This window comes from Balaenoptera acutorostrata, chromosome 2 (assembly GCF_949987535.1).
Source record: "Balaenoptera acutorostrata chromosome 2, mBalAcu1.1, whole genome shotgun sequence".
Classification (NCBI taxonomy): Eukaryota; Metazoa; Chordata; class Mammalia; order Artiodactyla; family Balaenopteridae; genus Balaenoptera; species Balaenoptera acutorostrata.
Window position 1 is genome coordinate 68772543 of NC_080065.1, and position 18756 is coordinate 68791298.

At 37.4% G+C, this 18756-nt stretch overlaps 1 protein-coding gene across 4 annotated transcripts in view; it reads left to right on the top strand.

Moving 5' to 3' along the window:
• ATG10 (autophagy related 10) overlaps window positions 1-18756 on the top strand; it is a 234970-nt gene that overhangs the window by 211505 nt on the left and 4709 nt on the right. The gene's annotated exons all lie outside the window — the stretch shown is intronic.

Here is an 18756-nt window from a genome sequence, read left to right on the forward strand (position 1 = left end):
GGAAAAAGAAGTTGTGGTACATATATATAATGGAATATTACTCAGCCATAAAAAGGAACGAAATTGGGTCATTTGTAGAGACGTGGATGAATCTAGAGACTGTCATACAGAGTGTAGTATGTCAGAAAGAGAAAAACAAATATCGTATATTAGTGCATATATGTGGAACCTAGAAAAATGCTACAGATGAACCAGTTTGCAGGGCAGAAATAGAGACACAGATGTAGAGAAGAAACGTATGGACACCAAGGGGGAAAAGTGGTGGGGGGGGTGGTGTGATGAACTGGGAGATTGAGATTGACATGTATACACTGATGTGTATAAAATTGATGACTAATAAGAACCTGCTGTATAAAAATAATATAAAGTAAAATTCAAAAATTATAAAAAAATAATGGTGAGCTCAGAGCTCAGCCTTTTAATCAGGGTTCACTCCTGAGTTCATGTGGAAAGCCTCTGTATTTGCTGCTACTGATTTTCTTTTTCGACTTTAGACTCTTTCTTGTGTCCTAGCCTTTGTTGTCTAGAAAATACAGGACTAGATCCAAAGTATAAAAATCAGTTTTTAAGATTCTGACAGAAGTTACTATGGAGAAATGTTTGGTCAGGAAATAGGATTAGAATGTACATTTTTTTAATCCTGACATTATTAAGTTGCTTATATTTTAATAAAATATCTTTAAATATAAGAAACTGCCATTCTTGCCCATATGTATCAGCTTATTCCTCTTTCTAACACTTGTTTGCAAAATACCAGGATATAATTATTGCCTGAAAAAAATCCATGATTATATTTTTATATAGAAGAATATGATTTCTTAATACTGTAGCCTATTAGTAGCATTCTTTTTTTTTTAAATTTTATTTATTTATTTATTTATTTTTGGCTGTGTTGGGTCTTCGTTTCTGTGCGAGGGCTTTCTCTAGTTGTGGCAAGTGGGGGCCACTCTTCATCGCGGTGCGCGGGCCTTTCATTATCGCGGCCTTTCTTGTTGCGGAGCACAGGCTCCAGACGCGCAGGCTCAGCAATTGTGGCTCACGGCCCTAGTTGCTCCGCGGCATGTGGGATCTTCCCAGACCAGGGCTCGAACCCGTGTCCCCTGCATTGGCAGGCAGATTCTCAACCACTGCGCCACCAGGGAAGCCCAGTAGTTTTGTTTTTGTTACCTGGTTTCAAATGAGTAGTAGTCTAAAAACTGGGGCAGTATCTCATTGTAGCTAAATTTTTACAGGTCCAATCTTTACCTAACATTTTTCATTATTAGATGAGTAACAGATTTTATAATGGGTTTATCACATCCTTAGGAATTTTCTTCATAGAGTCTCTTTCTAGAGCACTTCTAAAGAGAAAAACTGATTTTAACTTAAAGAAATCACTAGGAATCTGCTTCTGGGAATAAAAAGAATATTTTAATTATCAAAACTGGGTAAGAGTCAGGAAGGAAATACCTGTTAACTGTAAACTGGGGTGTTTTTTTAGAAATTTATATTGATTATATTTACATAAAGAGAAGCATTGTGGTATTTTAAAAAATCATCTTAAAGATTAATCTGTATGTTTTTCTGTTACTTTAAAATTCTATTTGGCATCATCCTAAAAAGTAATTGTACTAACAGACTGCTATTTTATTTTGTGTTTCTCATAAAACATCTTCCTATGTGATAGTTGCTAGACATTAATATCTGGTTATCAATAAATTAGGCTGTTTTGTGAGTTTGTTCTTGAAAATCCTTGACTTTTCTGATTGTGATTCACCACTTTATTATACCCCAACATAATCTAAAGTGGTGTCACTGTTTTAGTGAGATCCCAGAAATAAACTTAGCCAAAAATTGTCACCATTATGTAACGTAGTGGAAGGGAAAAAAAAAGAAGAATTAATGCTTGGAAAGCACAAGCTCCCTATTGTTTTCCTTTAAGACAAAAATAGAATAAATGTAATGCCTGCAAGTTGTTTCATGCTCAAGTGCCGCATTTAGTCTCAGTAGGCTTGGTGTTGGTAGAGAAAGACTAAGTTCTATTCTTGAATCTAGACATGAGGCTTGACTCCATAATTTCTGAGTGCCAGAGAGGTGGATAAGCCACCTCTCTGAGCAGATTTGTACAAAATGGGTGGAGGCTGAATTAAGGTTCTTTTGTGTGACCCTCCCACAACTCAGGGATTTGACCAGAGAGACAGGAAACTGAGTGTGTCCTCTACTGCCAACACCACCCATCAGGTATTTTTAAAAAATGGATGTTTCCACCCGAACAGAACATTTTAATAAAAACATTGATATGGACCATAACAAGGCTTTTTAACAGAGACTTAAAGTCCTTTTTGTCTTCCTTTAAAGCTGCTTTATTTTTCTTTCTGTGGTGCTGTATAAAATCTCATCAATATACAAAATCATTCTGAGCTCAGATTTTCTCATTTTCTCTGGATGAGAGCTTTGATTAGCTTTTTGCAAGTTCTTCATTAGTAATTGGCTTGTGTTTTTGTTTTTGTTTTTGGCTGTTGTCTCTAATAAGTTTATGTTCTATCAAAGAATTCTTTGAGGATGGTCTGAAATATGCTATTCCATGTTATGTTACAGAATATTACAATTTAATATTCTTTATAAAATGCAACCAACAAGTGCTATTAGCATTAAATGCTCATTTCTTCCTTTTGATGCTGATGGCTGGGGTGGGTTGTTCCATCTTATCATCATGCCTGACCTAGTTGTGCAGTCGTTCCTGTTTAATTAATAGGCATTTACATAAGCTCTTTTTTCCCCCAGCAAGCTTTATAATCGTCTTGTTGGTTATCTCCTTTCACCCTGTGAAGTATCAGCAGTGCTATTTCCATTTTGCATATCAAAATACAGAAAGATTAAATTATGTACAACAAATTGATAAGTGAATAAGTTTGAGAATGCAGAGTTCTGGCATATTAATGGTGTTGCTTAAAGCAACAACCCATATAGACTCTATAAATATATTAAAACTCTGCTCTCTAATCCAGGAGTTGCAGTTGGGACTGTCAGCAGCCCAAGGAGGGAGCCCTTTGTAGATTTATGCAGGGGTGGGAGAATTAGTCAGGATATCATGATACCTGGATACCATGAGTATCATTCCAGGGAACAAGCCTTCTTTCCATGTGTGGGGTCTCAGGCTTGGCCACCTCTGCATTGTGGTTTTCCTTTAGTTTACTGGTGAGCTCCTCTATGGCCTCAGGTACTTATATGTCTTCCTTAGGAAACCCTCCATCCTACAGTGGGGAGCAACTCATTCTATGCTAGTGCCACTGTGATCACCTACACAGTTTTCTGTGGAGTGTGAAGCCTCCCTATGCCTTCTTTCCAAATGATGAAAAAAAAAAATCCCTCCCACCGAGGGCGTCTCTCTTGCCAGCTTTTCTTGTTACTAGTCACAAGTCCTATTATTCATCTCCCATCATTAGACCAGGTGACACTGCTATTCTCCCTGGGGATCTGCTTTTCCATTCTCTTTAGGACTCCTAAGGGAAGGGAAGTGAGTAGTGACAAACTTACTTTACCTTTGGAACTCTCTGCCCTTGAGGTGCGATCTGGGACTTTGAGTCCTGGGCATGTAACTGACTGTAAACCTCAGGAGTTGAGATAACAGGATGTTGTTTTATATCTTTCTAGTACTTCAAACTAAAAGTAACCTCTATGAGGGCAGATTTTGCTTCTGTCTTGAGTGTACTTATATTTCCAGTGCCTAGAACAGTGCCTGGTACATAGAACAGGCTCCATAAATATTCGTTGAATAAATGAGCGGGGAGGTGGATGGCTAGATGGACGAATGTTTAGCATAGAGTCTTACCCACATTAGGTATTCAGTGCTGTTTATTGAATGCATGAGCAAAAATTGCATGAAGTAATAAAGGAGTGAGTTAAGTAGAAAGGCATGAGCTTATTACACATTTTAGTAGTATTTGATCTGCTTCTAAGTCTGAGTAACAAACCTTAGGGGAATATGGTGGCATGGCAGAGGGAAGGCTAATTCACAGAACTAAAATATGTATCTTGCATCAGTTTTTTAAAATGATAATGAAGGATATTATTTTTATGTAGAAACCAGTAGATTTTAGAATATATTGTATAGTTGACATAAGTTTTTTACGTAGAGAGTTATTCCTAACCATACCCTCAAACTCTCCTTTGTTCTTTTTTTTTTTTTCCATACAAATACAAATATAACATTTTTAGAAATTTCATGTAATGTCTGAAACATTTATATTAACATATTTCCATACAAATAACCCAATGAAAGTTTAGTATTAGTTGTTTTGTTTGTTTTTTTATACTGCAGGTTCTTATTAGGCATCAGTTTTATACACATCAGTGTATACATGTCAATCCCAATCGCCCAATTCAGCACACCACCATCCCCACCTCACCGCAGTTTTCCCCCCTTGGTGTCCATATGTCCATTCTCTACATCTGTGTCTCAACTTCTGCCCTGCAAACTGGCTCATCTGTACCATTTTTCTAGGTTCCACATACATGCATTAATATACGATATTTGTTTTTCTCTTTCTGACTTACTTCACTCTGTATGACAGTCTCTAGATCCATCCACGTCTCAACAAATGACTCAATTTCGTTCCTTTTTATGGCTGAGTAATATTCCATTGTATATATGTACCACAACTTCTTTATCCATTCGTCTGTTGATGGGCATTTAGGTTGCTTCCATGACCTGGCTATTGTAAATAGTGCTGCAATGAACATTCGGGTGCATGTGTCCTTTTGAATTATGGTTTTCTCTGGGTATATGCCCAGTAGTGGGATTGCTGGGTCATATGGTAATTCTATTTTTAGTTTTTTAAGGAACCTCCATATTGTTCTCCATAGTGGCTGTATCAATTTACATTCCCACCAACAGTGCCAGAGGGTTCCCTTTTCTCCACACCCTCTCCAGCATTTGTTGTTTGTAGATTTTCTGATGATGCCCATTCTAACAGGAGTGAGGTGATACCTCATTGTAGTTTTGATTTGCATTTCTCTAATAATTAGTGATGTTGAGCATCTTTTCATGTGCTTCGTGGCCGTCTGTATGTCTTCTTTGGAGAAATGTCTATTTAGGTCTTCTGCCCATTTTTGGATTGGGGTGTTTGTTTCTTTGATATTGAGCTGAATGAGCTGTTTATATATTTTGGAGATTAATCCTTTGTCAGTTGATTCATTTGCAAATATTTTCTCCCATTCTGAGTGTTGTCTTTTTGTCTTGTTTATGGTTTCCTTTGCTGTGCAAAAGCTTTGTAGTTTCATTAGGTCCCACTTGTTTATTTTTGTTTTTATTTCCATTACTCTAGGAGGTGGATCAAAAAAGATCTTGCTGTGATTTATGTCAAAGAGTGTTCTTCCTATGTTTTCCTCTAAGAGTTTTATAGTGTCCAGTCTTATATTTAGGTCTCTAATCCATTTTGAGTTTATTTTTGTGTATGGTGTTAGGGAGTATTCTAATTTCATTCTTTTACATGTAGCTGTCCAGTTTTCCCAGCACCACTTATTGAAGAGACTGTCTTTTCTCCATTGTATATCTTTGCCTCCTTTGTCATAGATTAGTTGACCATAGGTGCGTGGGTTAATCTCTGGGCTTTCTATCTTGTTCCATTGATCTATGTTTCTGTTTTTGTGCCAGTACCATATTGTCTTGATTACTGTAGCTTTGTAGTATAGTCTGAAGTCAGGGAGTCTGATTCCTCCAGCTCCATTTTTTTGCCTCAAGACTGCTTTGGCTATTCGGGGTCTTTTGTGTCTCCATACAAATTTTAAGATGATTTGTTCTAGCTCCGTAAAAAATGCCATTGGTAATTTGATAGGGATTGCATTGAATCTGTAGATTGCTTTGGGTAGTATACTCATTTTCACAATGTTGATTCTTCCAATCCAAGAACATGGTATATCTCTCCATCTATTTGTATCATCTTTAATTTCTTTCATCAGTGTCTTATAGTTTTCTGCATACAGGTCTTTTGTCTCCCTAGGTAGGTTTATTCCTAGGTATTTTATTTTTTTTGTTGCAGTGGTAAATGGGAGTGTTTCCATAATTTCTCTTTCAGATTTTTCATCATTAGTGTATAGGAATGCAAGAGATTTCTGTGCATTAATTTTGTAACCTGCAACTTTACCATATTCATTAATTAGCTCTAGCAGTTTTCTGGTGGCAGTTTTAGGATTCTCTATGTATAGTATCATGTCATCCGCAAACAGTGACAGTTTTACTTCTTCTTTTCCAATTTGTATTCCTTTTATTTCTTTTTCTTCTCTGATTGCCGTGGCTAGGACTTCCAGAACTATGTTGAATAATAGTGGTGAGAGTGGACATCCTTGTCTTGTTCCTGATCTTAGAGGAAATGCTTTCAGTTTTTCACCATTGAGAATGATGTTTGCTGTGGGTTTTTCATATATGGCCTTTATTATGTTGAGGTAGGTTCCCTCTATGCCCACTTTCTGGAGAGTTTTTATCAGAAATGGGTGTTGAATTTTGTCAAAAGCTTTTTCTGCATCTATTGAGATGATCATATGGTTTTTATTCTTCAATTTGTTAATATGGTGTATCACATTGATTGATTTGCATATATTGAAGAATCCTTGCATCCCTGGGATAAATCCCACTTGATCGTGGTGTATGATCCTTTTAATGTGTTGTTGGATTCTGTTTGCTAGTATTTTGTTGAGGATTTTTGCATCTATATTCATCAGTGATATTGGTCTGTAATTTTCTTTTTTTGTAGTGTCTTTGTCTGGTTTTGGTATCAGGGTGATGGTGGCCTCATAGAATGAGTTTGGGAGTGTTCCTTCTTCTGCAATTTTTTGGAAGAGTTTGAGAAGGATGGGTGTTAGCTCTTCTCTAAATGTTTGATAGAATTCACCTGTGAAGCCATCTAGTCCTGGACTTTTGTTTGTTGGAAGATTTTTAATCACAGTTTCAATTTCATTACTTGTGATTGGTCTGTTGATATTTTCTGTTTCTTCCTTATTCAGTCTTGGAAGTTTATACCTTTCTAAGAATTTGTCCATTTCTTCCAGGTTGTCCATTTTATTGGCCTAAAGTTGCTTGTAGTAGTCTCTTAGGATGTTTTGTATTTCTGCGGTGTCTGTTGTAACTTCTCCTTTTTCGTTTCTGATTTTATTGATTTGAGTCCTCTCCCTCTTTTTCTTGATGAGTCTGGCTAATGGCTTATCAATTTTGTTTATCTTCTCAAAGAACCAACTTTTAGTTTTATTGATCTTTGCTATTGTTTTCTTTGTTTCTATTTCATTTATTTCTGCTCTGATCTTTATGATTTCTTTCCTTCTGCTAACTTTGGGTTTTGTTTGTTCTTCTTTCTCTAGTTTCTTTAGGTGTAAGGTTAGATTGTTTACTTGAGATTTTTCTTGTTTCTTTAGGTAGGCTTGTATAGCTATAAACTTCCCTCTTAGAACCGCTTTTGCTGCATCCCATAGGTTTTGGGTCGTCGTGTTTTCATTGTCATTTGTCTCTAGGTATTTTTTTATTTCCTGTTTGATTTCTTCAGTGATCTCTTGGTTATTTAGTAACGTATTGTTTAGGCTCCATGTGTTTGTCTTTTTTACGTTTTTTTCCCTGTAATTCATTTCTAATCTCATAGCGTTGTGGTCAGAAAAGATGCTTGATATGATTTCAATTTTCTTAAATTTACTGAGGCTTGATTTGTGACCCAAGATGTGATCTATCCTGGAGAATGTTCCATGCGCACTTGAGAAGAACGTGTAATCTGCCGTTTTTGGATGGAATGTCCTATATATATCAATTAAATCTATCTGGTCTATTGTGTCATTTAAAGCTTGTGTTTCCTTATTTATTTTCTGTTTGGATGATCTGTCCATTGGTGTAAGTGAGGTGTTAAAGTCCTCCACTATTATTGTGTTACTGTCGATTTCCTCTTTTATAGCTGTTAGCAGTTGCCTTATGTATTGAGGTGCTCCTATGTTGGGTGCATATATATTTATAATTGTTATATCTTCTTCTTGGATTGATCCCTGGATCATTATGTAGTGTCCTTCCTTGTCTCTTGTAACATTCTTTATTTTAAAGTCTATTTTATCTGATATGAGTATAGCTACTCCAGCTTTCTTTTGATTTCCATTTGCATGGAATATCTTTTTCCATCCCCTCACTTTCAGTCTGTATGTGTCCCTAGGTCTGAAGTGGGTCTCTTGTAGACAGCATATATATGGGTCTTGTTTTTGTATCCATTCAGCCAGTCTATGTCTTTTGGTTGGGGCATTTAATCCATTCACATTTAAGGTAATTATCGATATGTATGTTCCTATGACCATTTTCTTAATTGTTTTGGGTTTGTTTTTGTAGGTCCTTTTCTTCTCTTGTGTTTCCCACTTAGAGAAGTTCCTTTAGCATTTGTTGTAGAGCTGGTTTGGTGGTGCTGAATTCTCTTAGCTTTTGCTTGTCTGTAAAGCTTTTGATTTCTCCATCGAATCTGAATGAGATCCTTGCCGGGTAGAGTAATCTTGGTTGTAGGTTCTTCCCTTTCATCACTTTAAGTATATCATGCCACTCCCTTCTGGCTTGCAGAGTTTCTGCTGAGAAATCAGCTGTTAACCTTATGGGAGTTCCCTTGTATGTTATTTGTCGTTTTTCCCTTGCTGCTTTCAGTAATTTTTCTTTGTCTTTAATTTTTGCCACTTTGATTACTATGTGTCTCGGCGTGTTTCTCCTTGGGTTTATTCTGTATGGGACTCTCTGCGCTTCCTGGACTTGGGTGGCTATTTCCTTTCCCATGTTAGGGAAGTTTTCGATTATAATCTCTTCAAATATTTTCTCTGGTCCTTTCTCTCTCTCTTCTCCTTCTGGGACCCCTATAATGCGAATGTTGTTGCGTTTAATGTTGTCCCAGAGGTCTCTTAGGCTGTCTTCATTTCTTTTCATTCTTTTTTCTTTAGTCTGTTCTGCAGCAGTGAATTCCACCATTCTGTCTTCCAGGTCACTTATCCGTTCTTCTGCCTCAGTTATTCTGCTATTGATTCCTTCTAGTGTAGTTTTCATTTCAGTTATTGTATTGGTCATCTCTGTTTGTTTGTTCTTTAATTCTTCTAGGTCTTTGTTAATCATTTCTTGCATCTTCTCAATCTTTGCCTCCATTCTTATTCCGAGGTCCTGGATCATCTTCACTATCATTATTCTGAATTCTTTTTCTGGAAGGTTGCCTATCTCCACTTCATTTAGTTGTTTTTCTGGGGTTTTTTCTTGTTCCTTCATCTGGTACATAGCCCTCTGCCTTTTCATCTTCTCTGTCTTTCTGTAACTGTGGTTTTTGGACCACAGGCTGCAGGATTGTAGTTTTTCTTGCTTCTGTTGTCTGCCCTCTGGTGGTTGAGGCTATCTAAGAGGCTTGATGGGAGGCTCTCTCCTTTGTTCTTAGGTACACTTTGGAGGAAATATTTCAGAAAACAGATATTGAATTTCTTATCTGGGGACTCTTATAAATGTACAGGAGGTGCTGCCCCTGGTTTTGTGCCAAGGAGAGAGGATGTTTTGGTCTCTTTCATGGAGGCCATTGGTGATTCCTGCACAAATATTCCCCTTTATGGAACAGGCTGCATGTGCCAGTAATAATTTACTTTGGCATAGTAGGATGTCTTTTTCTATGCAGTAATTCCACAAATTATTGTCGAGTGCCTACTAGATGAAAGGCACTGTCCTGGATGCTGAGATTAAAATAGTAATCAGAATATTTCTTCTGCCCTCAAGAAATTATAGTAGAGGAGGACTCCTGTAAACAGTCAATCTCCTATACAGAACAGTGAGGAATTAAGCAGTAGGCTTAAGCATGGGTGCAGTGGGAACACAGAGGGAGGGCACCTGATACACAGTTGGGGTAAAAGAAAGCTGAGATCTGTAGGGAAGAAAAGGACATTAGTAGGTGGTGGGGGGAGGGTGTTCCCGGCAGAGAGAACTGCATGTTCAAATGTCTGGAGGCAAGAAAAAGCATTGTGTTCAGGGAACAGCAAGAAGTGGCATGATAAACTGTACATAAATATAGGTAAATATCTGGTTTTCTAATTCTGAAGAGGATTTTTTTTTATTGGAGTATAGTTGCTTTTACAATGTTGTGTTAGTTTCTGCTGTACAGTGAAGTGAATCAGCTATATGTATACATTTATCCCCTCCTTCTTGGACCTCCCTCCCCCCCATCCCACCCATCTAGGTCATCACAGAGCACCAAGCTGAGCTCCCTGTGCTAGATAGCAGGCTCCCACTACCTATCTATTTTACACATGGTAGTATATTTATGTCAAACCTAATCTCCCAATTCAGCCCACCCTCCCCTTCCAACCCTGTATCCACACATCCATTCTTTATGTCTGCATTTCTACTCCTGCCCTGCAAATAGGTTCATCTGTACCATTTTTCTAGATTCCACATATATGTGTTAATATATATTTGTTTTTCTCTTTCTGACTTATGAAGAGGATTTTTTAAACATAAAAATGATAAAAGAAATAACAAAGGAGAAAAATTATTGATTTAATTATTTAATAATACATTTCATATCTAAATCATCATGAAAATAATTTAATGACAAATAATCTGGAAATAAAAAATGTTTTGACTGTTTCAGCAACTTTTATGAGAGCAAGGGTAATCTGTTTATGTACCATTGTATTACTAACATTTGACCCAGTGCATGGCTCACAATGGTGGTTGAATGAATGAAAAGAATCAATATCCTCAAAAGATACTAAAGAACTAATATAAATGAATAAGAAAACCAAACAAATTATATGAAAAGAAATAATAAAAATAAGTGCAGAAATTAGTAAAACAGAAGACAAAGATCTGATTGACAAAAGACACATATGATGGGACTGGCACATAGTAGGCACTCGATAAATATCTGTTCAGTGAATAAAAAGCAACAGAAAACTATAAACATGTGTATAAAAGATCTGAAAGGGAATTCACCAAACGGAATAAATCTGAGTTGGGCAGTTTTAGATAATTCTGTTTTTATTCATTGTTCTTTTCTGTATTTTCTGAACTCTCCATGTATTGCTCTTATAATTTTTATGAAAATACATTAATTTGAAATTTGAAAAAATAGATTTTTAAAGAAGTGGACTGGAGAGGATTAAAACCAGGGACGATCCTTGACACGAGCTCTGGTCAGTGGGATGAGGAGGTACGGTGTATGAGCATGCACTTTGGATGCTCACTTGGATGACTGTAAGGCATAATCTCTTGGAACTTGTTCTCCAAAGTGGCAATAATAAAGCCTATCTCAAAGAGTTATTGGGAAAGGGGACCCCTGCAAAGCTCTTAGTACAGTGCCTGATACTGTAGGTGCTCAGTGGCCATTTTCCTTTCCTAGCCTGAGGAGGCAGGATGAGGGAGATACCCTTCTCCATTTCTAAGGAATGTGCCCCGAGTGGAAGGCAAATTTGATCAGTCTGGAATGTGAAACTGGATGAAAGCTTAGCACGTGAAATTATATTTGTGCCGTCCTGGAGAGCCAAGAAAATTAAGAAATGAACCAAGTAACTCATCATATTTATTAGATGTAAGAATGAAGGTGCAGTATTATCATTTCCTTATGATAGTCATATCTAATAGTTCTGAAACCAATTCGCAGTATTCATGTCAGACTTATTTTATGAGACATTTAACCATTGCTAAATTAAATTTCATAAGAGAATGTGCTAAATTAAATTTCATAAGAGAATGTGCCACTATAACTCCTCTGGAGTTACAGAGATAGAAATCTGACCCATCATTTCTACTTTCACGGAAAACCATTTAGCAGAACTTTGTTCCAGTAGAAGTGTTTATTGAGTTGTAAGCCTAACACAGTTCATTGGCTGCCTGCATTTACACACTGACATTTTTCCCAGCGCAGATTTGCATCAGTTCATTAGTACTGACAGCAGATGGTAGCACTTTCACACAAATTTACCTTCTGAATTGATCTAAGAAATGTCACTAAAGAGATCCTGACAGTTTTGATGTTCTTCCATTTCTGAAAATGGTATGTTAAACAAATAAGGTGTAGGATTTTAGATTTTTTTAACTCCAACACATAATTCCTAAACCAAGTAAAGATGCTTTTATCTCTGATTCTGGCTGTCTGAAGGAGAAAGTAGAAAATGCAGATAATCCTTCCTGATAGTGTAAACCTTAAAAAATTTCCATTGCAGAAAAAAGGCTTTTGAAGAATATTATCCAGATTGTCTACACTGATCAAATGCCTCAAATTATTTGTAAATTCTCTACCTTACTTTGTCTGAATACAAATTGCTTGGCTTACAGGATAAGCTCATTGAATGTGGCTGAAAAAAATAGTATTGGCTCAAGTCACAAGGCTAACTTTGATTAATAACATACTTAAAGGATTTATTTAACAACAAGAAGGACGTTTTGAGTTCTAAATGCTCTCAAAAACAATACCTTTACTAACATTCTAATGGCAGGAAGACAAGTTAGTACTGACTTAATCTGGCTAAAATACAGTAACTTTGTTCCATATAGTTTTATTCCCTCCCTTCCTTTGTGCTATTATTGTCATGTATATTACATTTATGTATGTTATAAACCCAACACTACAGTATTATAATTTTTGCTTACATAATCCTATGTCTATTAAAGTAATTAAGAGAAGAAAATATACTTAACTCTTTTTTTATGTTTACCATTTATGATGCTTTTTATTTTTTCCTGTGGATTTGAGTTACCCTCTGGTATCTCAATAATACCCTCTGGTATTATTGCCTGAAGGACTTCCTTTAGTATATCTTATAGGCAAGTCAACTAGCAAGGAATTCTCTCAGTCTGTTCCTTGAGAATGTGTTTACATTACCTTCATTTTTGAAGGACAGTTTTGCTGGATATAGAATTCTTGATTGACAGTTCTAGGGGTTTTTTTCCCCAGGACTTGAATATGTCTTTCTGCTGCTATGAGAAGCCAGCCATTATTGTATTCTTATTCCTCTTTATGTGATGAGTTCTTGCTCTCTTGCTACTTTTAAGATTTTCTCCTGTCTTTGGCTTTTGGACATTTGACTATGATGTGTGTAGGTGTGGATTTTTGTGTTTCTACTTAGGGTTTGTTGAGCTGCTTGTATCTGTAGCTTAAATGTTTTTCATCAAAGTTTAGAACTTTTCAGCCAGTATTTCTTCAAACATTTTGCCTGCCCCTTTCTCTCTCCTTTCCTTCTCAGACTCCTACTATGGGTATGCTGGTATGCTTGGTATTGTCCCACCAGGTCTCTGAGGCTTTGTTCTTTTTTCTTCATTTTTTTTTTCCCCTTCAGATTGAATACTTTCTATTAACATATCTTCAAAATCATTAATTCTTTTTATTGCCATCTCATATCTACTGTTGAACCCATCTAGTGAATTTTTAATTTCTGTATTGTACTTTCCAACTCCAAATTTTTATTTGGTTCTTTTTATAGTTTGTGTTCTTTGATTGAGATTACCTATTTGCAGAGTCATTATCATAATTTTCCCCTTTTAACTCTTTAAATATAGTTTTCTTTAATTCTTCAAACATATTTATAATAGCTGCTTTGAATTCAATGTAAATCTGATAACCAGGCCCACTCAGAGTCAGTTTTTATTAATAGATTTTTTTCCCTTTGTATGTATCTTTTCTGTTTCTTTGCCTGTCTCATAAATTTTGTTGAAAACGAGACAATTTAGATAATATATTGTAGCAATTCTGGATTCCTATATTTTTCCCTGAGGGTTGTCTCTTTGTTATTGTTGCTGTTGTTTTTGTTTGTTTGTTTTAGTAGCTTTCCTAGGTTTTACCTGCAGAATTTGCCTACTCTGTGTGGCCATTCATGTCTCTATTTTGTCTTTCATGTTTTTGCCTGACTTCCACAGGGTCACCAGCTCTATCCGCATACCTTGCTGGTTAGCCAATGATTGGACAGAGGTTGTGCTTATATACCTCAGGCCTATAAGCCTTTCCTCATTTGTTCATGGATGTGTGTGTGGGTTGGGAGCACATCCAAATTTCAGTTAATGTTCAAGTTGTCATCAGCTTTTACTTTTCATCAGGCCTTCTTGTACCTCCCCTGAACATGTGCTTAGTTCCCATCAGCCCAGGATGCCTGGAGAACTTACCTAGCCCTTCTACAACTGTCTCACCTCCAAGATCTCCCTATTAGATTTTGTTGCTAATGCCACCAGGCAGTAGTTTTCTTTGACTGTTGGAAATCAAGTCAGCCCTGCTAGCAGCACAGCTACTGATTCTTGTGGCCAGCTCCACTCCCGTAAAACTTCCCTGTTGAGGAGCCAGGTGGAGGTGGGGGAGAGTATGAGAGTATTTCTAGGCAATAAGGCTGAAGACTCTCTCTGTGTCTGACTTGAGGTTCTAGCAGCTTTTCATGAGTTAAACACGTATCAAATTTTTTATTTGCCTTTGGTTGATTTCCACATCCCAGAAGTGGGTATTTTTTGACAATTTTGTTCAGTTTTATACTTGTTTTTCAAGGAAATTTGTTGACCTCTATATCATTCTGCTATAACTAGAAGTCTACTCCTATTGTTATTTATTTATAAAACTTTTCTCAAGAGATTACACAAATGTCCCTTATTATAATTCCTATTATAAGGAGATCAACATCTCATAGCTTGGCTTTTTTAAACCGAAGCATCTTACCAAAACAATATAATTTTTATGTTTAAAATACAATTTAAACATTTGTTTTTAAACGCAGTCGTTGATTTAAATATATTCTATCTAATTATATAAATATAAGTTCTTAACATAATAAAAGACAAAGAATTTTTTTTAATGTTGCCAAACCTGTATTAAAGAACTGTCCAAGCTGATCTAAAAGCTCTTCTAAGGCATGAAAGTCCCTATTATTTAAAAAAGTGTTTCACATAAGCATTACCTTGCATTTTATTAGAATATAACCTTAAATGCTACTATAACTTTTTATTTTGTTTGAGGAAAAATGAATATTAAAATGTTGTAGATTACTGAAGGGTTTTTGAAGTGCCTGAATTTGTATTTTAATTTAAATTCTTTAAATTATTTTCCATTAATTTGTCCTGAATACCAATATATTGATAATTCTAATTGCCATATATATTGTATATAGACTTTTTACTAATTTAGAGTTTTCTTGCCCTTGGTTATAATCAGTTGTCAAATGTTCGTAAACATTTAGACACTGGTCAGTGATATTTTTCCTGTGCTGCATAACTCTATAGGAGTTTTTTTGTTTTTACATATTGAAATTGGACTTTGTTATAGGGTATTATAAGACCATATTCTGGATGTCTGGGTGCTATTATCCTTGTCTGTTTAGATAACAATGGGTTTAATAATAATAGCCAACTAAGTGCTTATTATATATGTCAGGCACTATTTTGAACAGTTTTCTGGCATTTTTTCATTGAAATATCACAGTCAATCTATGAGGTAGATACTATCATTAGTCCCAGTTACCAGATGAAGAAACAGAGACATGAAATGATTAAGTGGTTTGCCTCAAAGCTCACAGCTACTAAGTAGTGGAGCAGAACTTAAGTCTTAACTATAGATCCCAAGTCTGCTCTTATCTACTTGCTATATGGAGTGAGCAAAAGATGACTTGTAGACATGAAGTCCAAGTCTTTACTAAGGAGCAACAAATAAGCAGAGCTACAATGTGACATGGGCCGACATCTGCTTAGAAAATGGACCCCTGAACTTTAAGTGTGTCTGTAACTCTCAGATGTATGTTATACTCTGATGTGGTTATTCTTGTGAGGTCTTGTAAATGTTAGGCCACAGACCTGTAAAGAAGAGGCAAGGTCTTGTCTATATGATGAAGCCATTCCTCATGAGAGTTACCATCTCCTCAAGGAGACTGAATTATTAGGGGTTAAGATTCTTGGAGGACACTCTTGCATAGTTGTGAGTGCTTCCATCCACCATGCAGGCCAGAAAGGGAAAGCCCAGCCAAGATCTCTTCCAGTGTCCCCCATGACTCAAATGGGCCTGGGAGCCCCAGTATTGCAACACTCTGGATCTTTTAGAGCCCTGTTGCTTAGTGTTCTGTTACCCTTTCAGTATTCCCAGGCTTTCAGTAGAGTCTTGTTTGACTAGTCCATTCCACCTCAGCTACAGGAAACTTGGGCTCAAGTGTTTAAAGTTGGAGGAGTTTCCCCATGAACATGAGAGTGGCCATGGGAAACAAGGGCTGCCAAGGGAAGGGTGAGTCCTGGAGGAGTGGAGGCATGGCTGAGCTGACTCTCCCCTTTATGAGTGTTCCATGTAATGCCGTCCTTGGAGGTCTAGGTTTCATTTTATTAAAGAAGGTAACATGTCTTCACAGATTTGGTTACTGCTCTTCATTCCTTCCAATATTTACTACACAAGTAATCCAAAAAGAATTTAGACTAAATTTAACCTTTTAAATCTCAGCTCTATAAACAATAATTATTTTAGTCCAGGATGATTCTAAAATTCTTTCGCATTTCCTGTGTACATTTCCCGTACTCATTTCCCTTTATGGTCTTCTGTATCCATCAAGTTTCTCTGCACAGTTGGGTTTTTCTTGCCATTCTGATCTCTGTTTAAAGATCACCTCTTCAGTAAGGCCTTCCCTTTCACCAAATCTAAATTATTACCACAGTCCCTCCAAAATCACATTACCCTGTTTTGTTTTATTCATAGCACTTACTATTATCTAGATTATCCTGTTTACTTATTTGTTCTGTGTGTTTATTGGCTGTCTCCTGCACTGGAATGTAAGTTCCATGGGATCAGGGACTTGGTTTATCTTAGAGATAGTGATCTCTGTAACTAGATCCAGAACTATTCCTGGAAGACACATAAGAGATGATCACTAGATATGTGATGAATTAATAAATATTAGTTTAAGGCAGGTAAGGGGAGCCAGAATCAAGTTGGACAGGAGGACTTACGATAAGCATAACACATCTGGGGCTGTGACCCCAGCATCTGGTTAGGGACAGAAATGAGGGGTAGGGAGAGAGCAGGAGATGGGAGCTCAAGCTCTGTGTGAGAATTAGGACCCTGGGCAGAGACATCTGGAGATGGCACTCAGGGAGACATATTCCAACCTACTCCCAGCGGATAGCTCAGCCCTTGCCACACACGCACACGTGCGCTCACAAACACATGCATCTCCACGCCCGATGTCACCCATACAAATGGAACTATTCCTCCCATTTCTTATGGTTGGGTGTGTTCACTTGTGTACAGCCATGAATGTTTTAGGGTTGGACAGTGGAGGCAGCAGGATATAATTCTTCCCATGGACAGCTCTGAGTTCAGCTTCTCCTTGGACTGGCTGAGAAGAGAAGAAGCCAGGAGAAGAAGCTAGTCAGCCCCTAGTCGAGATCCAGCCTACAGGCTTGTTTTATTTGGCCCGCACCATGTTTTTAAAAAATTGTGCCCATTTTTAAATTTAGGGGGTTTTGCATAAAAATCTGGATTTCTAGGTTATTTTGACAAATGGGGAGACCTGGCACACCAAGCCTGCACCCCATGTGGTGCAGCTGGCTGGAGCAGAGTGGCAAAAACAGCCTCGGCTGGGCTCTCCAGGTCCCCACAGTCCTCGTCACCTGCTGGTGTAGTTAATTGGCCTCACCCCTTCGGGTCACCTGCCTGGTCTTCATAGGTAGTTGTCTTGGTCTCTTTGGGCGGCTATAGCAAAATACCACAGATTGGGTAGTTGATATACAACAGAAAGTTATTTCTCACAGTTCTGGAGGCTGGAAGTCTGAGACCAGGTTTAGGTCTCCAGCCCTCTCTCGTGAGGGCCCTTTTCCAGGTTGCAGACTTCTCTCTGTGTCCTCACATGGCAGAAAGGGGCAAGCTAGCCCTCTGGAGCCTCTTTTATAAAGGCATTACTCTCATCATGAGGGCTCCACCCTCATGACCTAAGCTCTTCCCAAAGGCCCTACCTCCTAATACCATCACACTGGGCATTAGGATTTCAGTGTATGAATTTGTGGGAACACAAACATTCAGGTCATAGCAGTATTTGGGTTTGCAATCTCTGGCATAATGGCTAATGCACAATGTAAGCAATTGATAAATTTATCAACAATAATTGGTTTTGCATTGGTAGAATTTATGCATAGATCACTCACTATATAGAAACCTTCTAGGGCTCCCCAATGCTTGCCAAATGATGTCCACATCCCTAACTTGGCAGCAGTCTGACCTGTATCTTACATCCAGTCACTCTCTCATAAAGGCAGTGGAGTTCCGTCTTACGGACTTTGAACTTACGGAAACAGCCCCATAAGCTTGGGGGAGACAGAAGGAGAGACATAGATAAACAGAGAAACTCAGGGAGAGACAGACAGAAGCAGTGCAATTTAAATAGTGCCAGCCGTTCCCCTCGTCCACCCCACCCCCTATCCCATCTACTCACTGGACATGTGCCCACTGGCACTGGATGCAGTTAGGCCTGAAGCAATTAATATGTTGACAAAATTTATGTAAGAAAATATGTGAATGATTTTGGTCCCCTTACCATTGACAAAGAGATGAATGAAATGCATTGTTCAGATGGTCAGCCTCCTGGACTTCATGGATATCCTTGAGTTAAAAGTGAAGAATAATTATAGGCCAAAGGAAACACTAGCTAAAGAACAGTTAGAGGGAACTGATAAATGTATCTGCAGCTTGTATTGAGTGCCTGTCCTTTATCAATAAATAGTTTCTTCTCACCAACTTTTTCTCATGTTTGGGTTATGAATTATATTTCAAAATAGGAATCAATCTGTATCTTAATTTTATAACT